Source organism: Scyliorhinus torazame, chromosome 15 (genome assembly GCF_047496885.1).
Source record: "Scyliorhinus torazame isolate Kashiwa2021f chromosome 15, sScyTor2.1, whole genome shotgun sequence".
Taxonomy (NCBI): Eukaryota; Metazoa; Chordata; class Chondrichthyes; order Carcharhiniformes; family Scyliorhinidae; genus Scyliorhinus; species Scyliorhinus torazame.
In genome coordinates this window covers 26823296-26837375 of record NC_092721.1, presented here as the reverse complement: position 1 = coordinate 26837375, position 14080 = coordinate 26823296, and positions in this window count along the sequence as shown.

The window sequence follows — 14080 nt, the reverse complement described above, 5'->3', positions numbered from 1 at the left end:
TGTCTGGGCCAGTATTTATTGCCCATGCCTAATTGCCCTTGAGGAGCTAGTTAAGAGTCATGCACGTTAGTGTGGGTCTGGAGTCACATGTCGGCCAGACCAGGTAAGGCGGCAGATTTCCTTCCAAAAAGGACATTAGCGAACCAGATGGATTTTTACAGCAATCAACAAAGGTTTCATGGTGTTCATTAGACTTTTAAGCCCAGATTTTTAATTGAATTCAAATTTCACCATCTGCCATGAGGGGTTTCGAACTCAGGTCCCCAGAGCATTGCCTTGGGTCTCTGGAATACTAGGCCAATTACAATATCTTCTTTTTTATAAATTTAGAGTACCCAATTTAGGGCAATTTAGCGTGGCCAATCCACCTACCCTGCACATCTTTGGGTTGTGGGGATGAAACCCACGCAGACACGGGGAGAATGTGCAAACTCCACACAATAGTGACCCAGGGCCAGGATTGAACCCGGGTCCTCAGCGCCGTAGGCAGCAGTGTTAACAACTGTTCCACCATGCTGCCTAAGATAGTTACAATATTACTACTCCACCGCCTGCCCCAAAGCCATCACAAATCTATTAGAATTACTTGGGTGGGAGTGTCTCCTAATACCTATCAAGTATGTTTTTCTAACTTGTGAAATTAGCAGCACTTACTTCATTGAAAAGGTTAGACCCCTCCCAATCAAGCTGGAACCGTATTGAGCAAGGATAGTTACACAGGGACATCAATTCGCTGTGCCATGTGTGTTCATGGCTTTCAAATGTGACTGGGGAGACAAAATTATGTTTTACGTGCATTACTACTAATGTCATTATAAAGAAGCCCACAACAAGATTTTGCATTTCACTGTTGGCTCCACAGTGAAGTCCCTAATCGCCATAAAGTTTGAAATGAACACTGAGCTTGACTAGTTGTTTTATTGTTTTCCAGGAGGGATATTTTGCAGCTTAAGGCTTTAAAACAGAATTAGGTGTACTCTTGGCAAAACCCTTTTGTTAGACTAGAGAACACCTGGCGGGAAGTTATGACCTGCACGCAAGGAATATATGGGAGCTGTGATTGCTCGGATGAGAAATTACAAGATTTGTATGTAAGTGACTGTAGCCAGCAATATGTGGACTATAATGGATCGAAAATCAGGTAAAGGCTTCACTGAATAAGTGCTAATAAAAGTTATACACTTTTGGAGGACAATTTATTCGGACTTTTGAAAACTTTCGCACTGGAGGTTAAATGAAATTATCCAAAATTTGGCAACTACTTGCCAAATTTCATCTGGCATTATGCAGTATGTGAATGTTGCTTAAATTTAAACTTTGACTTCTTCATTCAAGATAAAGTCTTGCCGTTGTGTGGTGCAAATCTCAAATTATGTTAACTGTCCAATATTATGTTAGCATAATCAGGCAATTTCTAAGCAACAATCTATAAAACATATATGTCACAGACATTGGGCGGGATTCTCCCCTACCCGGCGGGGCGGGGGGGTCCCGGCGGGATGGAGTGGCGTGAACCACTCCGGCGTCGGGCCGCCCCAAAGGAGGATTCTCCGCACCTTTAGGGGCCAAGCCCTCACCTTTAGGGGCTAGGCCTGGTCCCGCCGGTAAGGGAGGTGGTTTAATTCACGCCGCCGAGACCGGCATTACAGCAGCGGGACTTCGGCCCATTGAGGGCCGGAGAATCGCCGGGGGGGGGGGGGGCCGCCGGCTGGTGCGGCGCAATTCCAGTCCCCGCCGAATCTCAGGTGCCGGAGAATACGGCGGCTGGCGGGGGCGGTATTCACGCCGCCTCCCGGCGATTCTCCGACCCGGCGGGGAGTCAGAGAATCTCACCCATTATAATTGTCGTTGTTATCGGCATTAAAAAGATGATACCAGAAACTGATGTAATCAAATACATTATTTAGCAGTAGCAATTAGTGATCGGGCAAGTACTTCCGCCTGGGTTTGAAATTCAACATGTTGTCTTGCACATTTGTGCAGATCTATTGCTGTGTGACAATATTCCACTTGTCATAATATACACCAGTATATCATGGTGCAGACACACACACACACACTGATGGACATGCAGTGGGACCAATCAGCATATACTACACCGCAGCCAATCACCAGTGAGAGCACACGCACTATAAAGACAGGGGACAGGAGAGTTCCCGCTCATTCTAGTAGCAGCCAGCTCGGTGCACAGAGCTCGCAGCCTGCAACACAGACATTCACCATGTGCTGAGTGCATCACCTGGTTAGGACTAGGCAAGGGTCAACAGTTAAAGCTGGTATTGCATTTACCCACAGTTCAAGTATGTTAATATAGTTAACCTTATAATAAAATAGAGTTGCACCACTTCCAGTGTTGGTGGCCTGTTTGTGATCCAGAACACCCAACACATCACCACTGGCATTTGTTAGCCAGGCCTAGGTGCTAAGAGAAGCCTAAGAAAAAATACCCAAGTGGAAATTTGCACCTTTAAAAGAGAGAAATGAAGATTCAAGATATCATCCATTGAACGTCATCAAAGTAATGAAGCAAGACTAGAAACTATTGTATCTGTTGATGACCTAATCTGACAGTGAATAAACCTTCAAAAGATGTTACCAAACAATAAATTCTGACTCCTTGAAATCATCCACCAGAGTTCTAGAAGCCTGGCGGCAGCATAACAGAAAACAATGGCGATCGTGATGAACCACAATCAAGATTGTGTGTCAGTCCTGATGTCAGTACCCTGCTTTCAGGGCACGTACAGTGAATGTGTAGCTGGCTACCTGGCTTTATAATATTCACAGTTTCGACATGGTTCAGGAAGGCCAGAAAACAAATCAGTGAAAAATAGTGGGAGCCAAAAAGATACAAAGCAGCCCCAGAATCTTGAACATGGCTTGATTCGTTCTTTGCGTGTCGTCTCTTTCTTGTTTCTTTCTTCCTAAAACCAGCTTCTTTTTTCCCCTCTCCCTTTCCTGGATAAACCGTCAGAGCTTCTGGTTTGCTTGTTCTTTGCTACATTGACCTTCCCTGCATCTTTTCACATTTATTCAACACCTCTTCACTCAGTTATGCAGAGATCTTCAAGTGCCACAATTATTAATCAACTGAACTTCCAACTTGTCAGATTTAATACCCCAAATGTTATTTTGTTAACCTGGGGTCTCTGGGCTATTTGGGGGTCCTGATTACCGTTGAGTCGGTAAAGAGTCAAAATTTAAGAGTTTATTCTAGGGTTTCCCCTCTGCCTATTCTGCACAAATATTGACAGATGATTACAGAATGAATAAGTTTGAGTACTTAAAAACCAACTATATAATCCAGGAACCGATTCTTTAAAAAAAATATTTTCAGCATTCAATCACTTCCTGCAGTCTCTCAGCCCGACTGTAGTTTATTGTAGTTGGCATCATTGAACTCCACTTCACATTGAATAGATTATTTCAGAATCTTTTTAGAATTCAGAGCAACCACAGAGATAAATGCATGCGCATGCTATAATGGCCACTGTTTCTCATTTCACTGAATACAAAATGGAGTCTTGAGCTCACATGGACAGGAATCAGCACGTCATGTTATATAATAGATTTGCCTGGAATATGCCCCAACCTCACTGTCATAATATACACCAGTATATCATGGTGCAGACACACACTGATGGACACACAGTGGCACCAATCAACACACACAATACCGCAGCCAATCACCAGTTAGAGCACACACACTATAAAGACAGGGAGCATCAGAGTTCCCGCTCATTCGAGTTGCAGCTAGCTAGGAGGACAGAGCTTACAGCCTGTAACACAGACATTCACCATGTGCTGAGTGCATCGACTGGTTAGGACAAGGCAAAGGCCTTTAGTTAAAGCTAGTATCGTGTTAACCCACGGTCAGAGTATGTTTAAACAGTTAATGATTCAATAAAATAGCGTTGCACTATTTCAAGCATTGGTGACCTGTATGTGTTCCACGGATCCAGAACACCCAACACATCACTCACCAAAGTGTCTGTGGCATGGGAAGGACTCCCAGAAATTGTAGTAAACTGGTTAGAATGGAAAACTGAAATTCAGAAAGAGCAACAGATGAACGTGAGAAGTTGCATCTCAATGATAGCAATGTAACACCTCACTGAAATCTAAGAGGGATCTGTCAACACTCTGCTATCTTCAATCTGTGGAGCCATGCCCGGTGAATACCTTGTTGACATGAGGGACGCTCCTGGCTAGAAGGCTTGTCTCAATTGTTTCATTTATACCAGTGGATAATACATTTCATCAGTAAAGAATGATTTGAATTAATATGTCACTGTAGTGTGCTCTGGCAATTATAACGGAGGCGATTCTCCGAGCCCCGCGCCGGACCGGAGAATCGTCGCAACCGAGCCATGACGTCCCGACGCCGGCGTGCGATTCTCCAAGGTGCGGAGAATCAGCGGCATGTGCGGCGGCGGGTTTGGCACGGCGCCGGCCGCTGGAATCGGCAGGGCCGCCGATTCTCCGGCCCGGATGGGCCGAGCGGATGCTACGCTACGACAGAGTCTCGCCGGCGCCGTTCACCCCTGGTCGCTGCCGGCAGGAACTCTGCGGAAACGGTCGGGGGGCGGCCTGTGGGGAGGGGGGGGGGGTGGGGGGGGCAGAGGGGCTCCTTCACCGGGGGGGGGGGCCTCCGATGGAATCTGGCCCGCGATCGGGGCCCACCGATTGGCGGGCCGGCCTCTCCCCCCGGGGGCCTGCTTTCTGGCCGGCCCCTGAACACCGACTCAATCTTGAATCAGGGCCAGCGCGCTAAAGAATCCCCCGTGCATGCGCAGGATGTGGGGGCCAGAATCGTACGTAACCGGGCCCGGTTCGCGCCGCCGTGACACACGACGCCGTTCACGACGGCGCGAACTCTTGGGCCCAATATTGGAGAATCGCACCCAACATGTTGCAGCATCGGTCGGCTAGAAAAACCTAATAAAAGCAAAATACAGTGGATGCTGTAAATCTGAATTCAAACCAGAATGTGCTGGAAAAGTGCAGCAGGTTTGTCAATGTCTGTGCAGAGAGAAGCAGAGTTAATGTTTCGAGTTGGGTATAACCCTTCTTCAGAACTGAAGAAGACATTGGTTTAACACAAGTTTATAAATGTAAATGTTGCTGCAGGATTCCTCGCATCTGACCTGCTCTTGTTGCCACAGTATTCATATGGCTAGTCCAGTTGCCTTGTGCTACAGTTAGCATTGATTTACAACGGAAACAATGGCATCAATATTATCACCACTATAATGAATGGGTGAGGGGACAAAATGTTAGCGATAGGAAACATGACCCCCAACTCCCACTAATGTTTCTGCCATCTTGTTTACAGAGGTGCATATCAGACTATCCATGTGTCCTGCTGTGGAGTAGGAGCACAATACAAAATTGACTGTTGCTGCATCAGGCTTTATGAGGGGTTGAGAATCTTGACAGTGAAAGGGAGGTAGGAACTGCCAGTTCCACAAAGTAAGTGCTTTGTCTTGAATCTTTCTCGACCAGCAGGAGGTCTATCCCCAAGAGGTTCATCAAGGAAGCCTTCCGCCTTCCCCAGGTCTCGATTGTCAACCCCCCACCATCAACTCTCAATTCTTCTTCAGCCCCGATTGTCAGCATTCTCACACACCTAATCGCAGGCCAACCACCGGCCTCCTCCACCCCACTACCCCTCCCAATTGTAATCCTCACCTGTGCACGCCACACTTCACATAAATATCGAGGGTAGCTTGGTTTGCTCTAGTATCATTCAACTGGGTTTGGTGTATCGCAGGACTTTGTATCACATGACCGAGTATTGTTGTCCCTTGCCTGGTTAAAGGGCGCTTTTTAAAAAGATAATTGTTCTATTGAAGTATTGTTTGCATTGTTGAGTTCCTGTGGCAAGGCTTACCTCCCAGAAAAGCAAATCAGAGTGCCAAGGCACACACTGTACTTGCGTTTCCTCACCAGTAACGTCAGCCCTCAGAAATTCGTGCAACACAGGACCAAGTTTCTAATACATGCTGCCTACAGACAGGGCTTCCCGCCAGAAACGCAATGTCAAAGAAGTTACCCACTTCCTCTGGCGCCTTGTGTGAACCTCTGTATGCAAGAGCCAGACTCGCTGTTTTCACATTGTATCTGCATTTGCTCTCTGAATGAGAATTCTTTTTCCAGAGCACTTGTTAACATTTTTATTAAAAATATTTTTTTTTTCTCCTCCTTTTTCACATTTTCTCCCAAATTTACACCCACCAACAATAAACAATAATCAGTAACAAAGACATCAATCCAAATATCCATAACAACGATCCCATCCTCCCACCAAACCCCAAACATTAGCCCGCATGTTCACAGAAACAAATGACAAAAAGGAATCAGGAATCACCCATAGTCACCATCAACACACATCGCCCCCCCTCCCCAACACCCCCCCTCCCCCCCCCCCCCCCCCACCCAACTAATGTTCGATGTTATCCAGTTCTTGAAAGTGCACTGCGAATAATGCCCATGAATTGTAGAACCCCTCCATACTTCCCCTCAGTTAAAACTTAACCTTCTCAAGAGTCAAGAATTCCAACAGGTCCCCCCGCCACGCCAGGGCGCAGGGTGGAGACATTCCTCTCCAACCCATCAGGATTCACCTTCGGGCAGTCAATGAGGCGAAGGCTACAACATCTGCCTCTGCACCCATTTCCAACCCTGACTGGTCCGACACCCCGAATATGGCCTCCCGGGGGCCCGGGTCCAGCTTCACGTGCACCACTTTAGAGATTACCCTAAAAACCTCCTTCCAGTAATCCTCTAGCTTTGGACAGGACCAAAACATATGAACGTGATTAGCGGGGCCCCCGCTGTGTTCACACACACCTTCTGCTCCTTCAAAGAATCGGCTCATCCTCGCCCTCGTGAGGTGTGCTCTGTATACCACCTTCAGCTGTATCAGCCCCAACCTCGCGCACGAGGTGGAGGCATTCACTCTCCAGAGCACCTCACACCAGAACCCCTCCTCCATATTCTCTCCCAACGTTTCCTCCCACTTTGCTTTGATCCGTTCCAGTGGTGCCTTGTCCTCTTCCAAAATAGCTCTGTAAACCACTGACACTTCCCCTTCTCCAGTCTCTCTGTCGTCAGCACCTCTTCCAGCAATGTGGAGGCCGGCTCCACCGGGAAGCTCTGTATCTCCTTTCTGGCAAAGTCTCGAACCTGCATGTATCGAAACATTTCCCTCTGCTACAGCCCATACTTTGCTTCCAGCTCCTTCAGACCTGCAAACCGACCCCTAAGAAACAAATCTTTTAGTGTCTTAATCTCCTTCTCCTCCCATTTCTGAAAATTTCCAGCCCACCTCCCTGGCTCAAATCTGTGGTTCCCCCGAATCAGCATTTCCCTTGACCCTGCCCCCAACCCGAAATACTCCCTGAGTATTTCCCCGGGGCTATCATGAGCGGCGCTGTTGCTAGTGCTTTCAATCCCGGCCCCCTGCACAAACTCTCCTCCATTCTGACCCACTGGGAATCAACCCCTCTGACCCAGCTCCGCACCTTCTCCACTTTCGCCGCCCAGTAGTAATACATCAGGTTCGGAAGACCCAAACCCCCTGCCTGCCTTCCCCTCTGTAGCAGCACCTTTCTAACTCTGGCCACCTTCCCTCCCCATATGAACGACGTAATCCTTCCCTCAATCTCTCTGAAAAAAGCCTTTGGCAGAAAAATTGGCAGGCATTGAAAAATAAACAGAAATCGCGGCAACATACCAGTGACAGAGGGAGACCATCCCACCTTGCCAGATCAGCTTTCACTTTCCCCACCAAACTAGAAATGTTGTACCTGCGGAGGCCCCCCCCCCCCTCACTCCCGGGCAACCTGCACCCCCAGGTACCTAAAGTGAGTCCCTACCCTACGGAATGGCAGCCCCCCCACCCCTGCCCCCACCCCCGGCCGAGACACCACAAAATACTCATTCTTTTCTAGATTAAGTTTGTACCCCGAGAAAAACCCAAACACTCAAAGCAGCTCCAATATTCCCCCTATCGACACACTCGGTTCCGACATGTATAACAGCACGTCATCGGCATATAAGGACACCCTATGCTCTATTCCCCTCCCCCCCCCCCGCACTATTCCTTTCCATACCCCCGAACTTCTTAATGCGATGGCCAACGGCTCAATCGTGAGTGCAAACAGCAGGGGGGAACGTAGGACATCCCTGTCTAGTCCCACGGTGGAGAGAAAAGTATCTCGAGCTGATGTTGTTTGTGCGAACACTCGCCCTCGGCTCCTCATATAGTAGCTTTATAGTAGTAGTTCACAAATCTTGGTCCAATCCCAAAGGGCTCCAGAACTGCCATCAAGTACCCCCATTCTACCTGGTCAAACGCCTTCTCAGCGTCCAATGCCACAACCACCTCTGTTTCCTTCCCCTCTGCCGGCGCCATAACGACGTTAAATACCCTTCCAACGTTTGAAAACAGCTGCCTCCCTCTCACGAACCCCATCTGATCTTCACCTATCACCTTCGGGAGGCACTCCTCCAGCCTACCCGCCAGTACCTTCGCCAATACTTTTGCGTCCACATTCAGAAGCGATATGGGCCTATACAACCCACACTCCGTCAGATCCTTATTTTTTTTTTAGCATCAGGGAAATCGATGCCTGCCCCAACGTTTGTGGCAACACCCCCTTCTCTATCGCCTCTTCAAACATCCCCACCATCAGGGGTACCAGCTTATCCTTGAATTTTTTATAATATTCCACCGGAAACCCATCCGGTCCTGCCACCTTCCCCGACTGCATCCTCCCAATCACATCCTTTATCTCCTGCTCCACTATCGCTCCTTCTAATGTAGCCCTGTCCCCCTCCCCTAACCACGGGTACGCCAATCCACCTAGAAATTCCTGCACCTCACGGTCTCCCCCAGGTGGCTCGGACCTGTACAATCTCTCATAAAAGTCCTCGAAATACTTGTTCATCAGATCCGGAGCCACCACCAACTTTCCCACTCTATCCCTCACCTGAACAATTTCCCTTGCCGCTGCTTCCCTCCGGAGCTGACCTGCCTTATCTACATGTTCGTAAGCTGCACCTCTTGCTCGTCTCAGTTGGCGTACCGCCTTCCTGGTAGATAGTCGGTCAAAGCTCGCCTGTAGTTCCTTTCTCTTTTCCAGCTTCGCTGGGTCCCCATCTTCTGCATAACTCCTATCTACCTCCAACATCTCATCTATTACCCTCTGCCTCTCCGCTTTGTCCTCCCTGGCCTTAAACAAAATCACCTCACCCCTCACCACCGCATTTAGAGCCTCCCAGACGACCACCTTCGACACCTCACCTCTATAGTTGAAACCTACATATTCCTCAATTACCTTTTCAATTTTGTCAGACAACCCTTGGTTCCCCAAAAGTCCCACATCTAATTTCCACCCCTGCCTCTACGCTACCCCCTTCTCCAGTACCATATCCACCCAATGCGGAGCATGATCTGACACTGCAATTGCCGAGTATTCTGACCCCTTAACCCCAGCCAGCAAAGCCTTCCCCACCACAAAAAAGTCGATCCGCGAGTATACCTTATGGACTGCTGAGAAAAACGAGTACTCCCGTTCCCTCAGGTGCAGAAACCTCCAAGGGTCCACCCCTCCCATTTCCACCATTAGCCCAGCCAACGCCTTCGTTCCCCGTAATGGGACCAGCAAGCGCGGCCGTGACCTGTCGAACCTTGGCTCCTGCACCAAGTTCCAGACCCCCCCACTATCAGTTCGTGTGTGTCCAAGTCGGGGATGGCCCCAAACACCTTCTTTGCGAATCCCACATCGTCCCAATTGGGACCGTATACATTTAGCAGCACCACTAACCTCCCCTCCAGCGCCCCTGTCACTTTCACATATCTACCCCCCCTGATCTGCCACCCCTTCTCCATCTGGAAGCGTACTCTTTAGCTGACCAACACCGCTACCCCTCGAGCCCTTCCATCAAATCCAGAGTGAAACACCTGACTAACCCAGCCCTTTTTAAGTCTCACCTGGTCCTTCACCCTCAAGTGAGTCTCCTGCAGCATTGCTACATCGACGTTTAAACTTTTAAGATGTGCAAGCACCCTTGACCTCTTGACCGGACCTCCTAACCCCCTCACGTTCCACGTGACTATCCTAACTGGGGGTCTCTCACTCCCCCCACCCTTCTTATCCGGCATCATCATACCACCGGGCCCTGCCCCATGAGCCTGACCCACCCCAATCCATTATTAACATCGAACCCCTTCCCCCCCTCCCAACCCCCCCCCCCCCCCACACATTGCCTTTCAAAAAAACATCTCCCAGCATCAATCCCTCCACCCCCACTCGCCTCGTAGGCCCATCGAAACCTGCTAACCAGGCTTCAATGTCCGCAGCCCTCCTCTCACCACACCTCCATTTACTAGCCGACTTTAGTGAGCACTTGTTAACATACCCGTTGTTTTATATATTAATTTTGTATAATGGTGCATTTTCAGAGACATCAGTAGTGAACAAAAAGGGATTTATTTCATGACCTTCAAGAGCAGCTGCACATTTTCAGCTAATTCTGAAATACCTCTGCCTGTGAGAACACCTTCCCTGGGGTGACTCGCCGCCCTGCGTCCCAATTGGTCACCCAGGCCAGGTGACCCTTACTCTGCTGTGCTGCCCTTAAACGGTCAATCACCACACACTGGGGATTCTGAAAGAGAATTGCATCCCCATGCCTCCCCCCCCCCCCACCCCCCCCCCCCCCCCCCCCCCACACACACACACTTCTCTTGCAGCAAGGTTGAATTAATGTTCACAATTGATATAAGAACGGATAAGAAACAATATTGTTGTTATAGCGCCCTTATATGCTGTAGTTGTGGTATTATTATGTAAATCTGAAAAGCCCTTTACCTGGGAGTGTCATACAAAAGTTTGTAATCAGAACTCATCAATTTCTATACACAGAAGTACAACACAATTGATATTTTTGACATTGTTGCAGCTGACATTTTTAAATTTGTTACGTTTATCTTAGTTTAAAAAAAGTATTTTTCCAAGAATTTACATACAATTTTCTAGTAAATTGGGGGAGTTATACAATGAGGGAGCAGGAGCAATGCTAAGATAATTCTCAGCCTGTGACAACAGTTCAAAGTTGCTTTGTCTTCAGCCACAAGCCCCCTTGAAAAGGTTTGCAGAAGATTTTCCTGAAAATAATGCCGACACATGGTCCAAACATGTTTGAAGACGTTTTGGAAAGTAAGGCATTCTCAAAAGCTCTTCCTGACGGGCTTCAATTTTTCCCTGAAATCGCATGGAAATGTTATTTCCAGTTGTTTTACCATGGGATTGCCGTAAGAATTCAAAAAATGCTTGAAACTGTGGGAAGTTCCCGATAATAAATATATATATGTATATTCGCAGCTCTTCAGCCTAACTATGTTTCAGTAAATATTCACCTTTCAATGCCCGGGAAATATTTCTAATGAAAATTTCAAGGAATGGAGATTGTTGAGCATTAGTGTGCGCTGTAAGTGTGCATGAAATTGAACAATGTGACTGAATGGAAAGCATAATAGGGAAGAACTTAATATTTTTGTCAAGATTTACTTTGGATTAAATCCATTGTTTGTTCAACTTTGAGGCAAACTTTACTGTGCAAACTCTGCTGGTAAAGATTACACTGGGTGGAATTTAATGCTCTACTACGTGGTGAGTTTGGAGGCCGGTGGGGAGGGGGGTATAATCAGGCGACAGGATGGCGGTTATGGGTCCGTCACCTTCCTGCCTCCACCTTGATTAAGTCCGTGGAAGGAAGGCACATGGATGGCTCCCCTCCCCGCCCTGGTGAGGGTAAGGGGGTGGGGGCGGGGCCGGTGAGAAGGATGGCAGCATTGGGGTAGACAGGCTAGGGGAGAGGTAGGAAAGGCAATGAGTGGGGGGGGGGCCCTCTGATGGATCCAGTAGGGTCATTAAGGAAGCACCTCCACTCGACCGCCATCAACTCATGCCACCAACCCATGCTGTCAGACTGAATACAGAGGATGGGCCTCTTCCTCTGCTGATTAAGTCCCAGTGGCGGCAGGATGAAATGAAATGAAAATCGCTTATTGTCACAAGTAGGCTTCAAATGAAGTTACTGTGAAAAGCCCCTAGTCGCCACATTCCGGCGCCTGTTCGGGGAGGCTGGTACGGGAATTGAACTGCGCTGCTGGCCTGCCTTGGTCTGCTTTAAAAGCCAGCTATTTAGCCCTGTGCTAAACCAGCCGTTGGCTACTTAAGGACTTCAATTAACCCATGGGCAGGCTTCCCAATTGCTCCATCAGAATCATAGAATTGTTACGGCACATAAGGAGGCCATGTGACCCACCGTGTCGGCACCGGCTGTCCAAATGAGCACTATGGCTTAATGCTATTCCTCTGCACATTGTTTCTATTCAAGTAATTCAAGTATTCAAGTGACATTCCAGACACAAGCCACTCGTTGTGTGAAAAATATTTTTCTCACATGATATTTGCTTTGTTTGCAAATCACTTTAAGTCTGTGGCCCTCTCGTTCTTGATTTTTATTGCATGTGTTAGAAATACCCCAGGAAAGGGTGAGTAGTTGGCAGGCACACTGCCCATGTCATGCGATATTATCAGCAGGAACTGCATGCAGATTGAATAATGGGGATTGCAGAAAGATAGGTCCCCCCCACCTCTTTTGTTTGTGATTTTGACTTTGGTTAACTATGAATATTCAAACCCCAAATCCATCCTAGACAACATTGGGCCAATAATACTTTGCAGATGCTTTATCCAAATGATTTGAGATTGGACCATGAAGCAAGGTCAATTCGCTGATGCAATCACAGTGCATGGAACACAATAAGGGGAGCCTTGACTTGCCTGACACAGGGGACGGGTTAATCAGAACATTGTGAGGAGCCCACAGATCGGGGAGTACCCCGACACCCTGTGTGTCTGCGACCTCCCTGCTTGCTTCTGCAATGGAAGGCCAGTATGATTGGTAGACTGTGCCTCCGGTCAGGCAGGGTGACACAGTCAAGGACGCAACAGCTGGTAAGTTTGCGTGTGTGACAGCTGAGGTGAGGGGGGGGGGGGGGGAGGAGGTGATGTTGAGTGTGATGAGGGGTCAATCAGGGTTGGAAAAATGGCGAAGGAGGAGGAGGGCAGCAGGGAGGTGGAGTTGATTGGAGGGGGTTTGATTGCAGGTTGAGGAAGTTGATTGGGAGTGGAGTGTCGATTTTGGGGGGTAGAAAAGAGGGCCGATTGGGTGGACCACCAATTCCAGGGTGGGCAGGGGGTGCGGTAGAATCCTGGGAGCTCAAGAGAGGGAGATGGAAGGACTTGTGGTGGGGTCTTTGGAGGTCTTGAGGAATGATTGGAGACCTCGGGTGGGGGGGGTGGTGGAAGGAATAATGGGGGGGGGGGGGGGTCCTTTTGTGGATGCTCTTAGGGCAGACACCTGAAGGACACAGTTGTAAAGGTGTTTAACTCCTGAATCTAATAATTGATGAAGCTACCAGGTTTACGAAGCTCAGGTAATCCCACTGATCAGGGTTAAAGTTGAAAACCTGTATACTTGACTCCTTGGAATGAGTTGGTGAGCAGTCCAATTTCTAGCCTCAGTTAAACCTCAAAATGGGCGGATCAGAGGTGGATTTGTGAAAGGAAATATATACTTTTTGTCTTTGACCACCTTCCCCCCCCCACCCGAACCCAATCAAAATCGATGCATTCGTTAGGTTAAAATCTGGCCCAGGATATTGAAAACATGACAAAGCATTGAGATGTTAAACACAGTGACAATGAATGAACTACTAGTTGCTCATTCCCTGCGCCATTTGCTTTTTAAGTAATAATCTCATGTTGATATACACAGAACAGGCACTCATCTTGTAATAACCACGAGCATTGCTGAAAAGCGAGACTCACCGTTGAAGCTTTGTCAGCTTACACCCGTCAGGACAGTTTCACAAGAATACCAAATCACAAAGGGACCAACAGTTTATACTGGATGTGAAGAGGGTGCTGATTATTTGTCAAGCGCACGTCCCAATGACGGTTTGATCATATCAAACATGTCCCTTCAACTGTTTGCATCA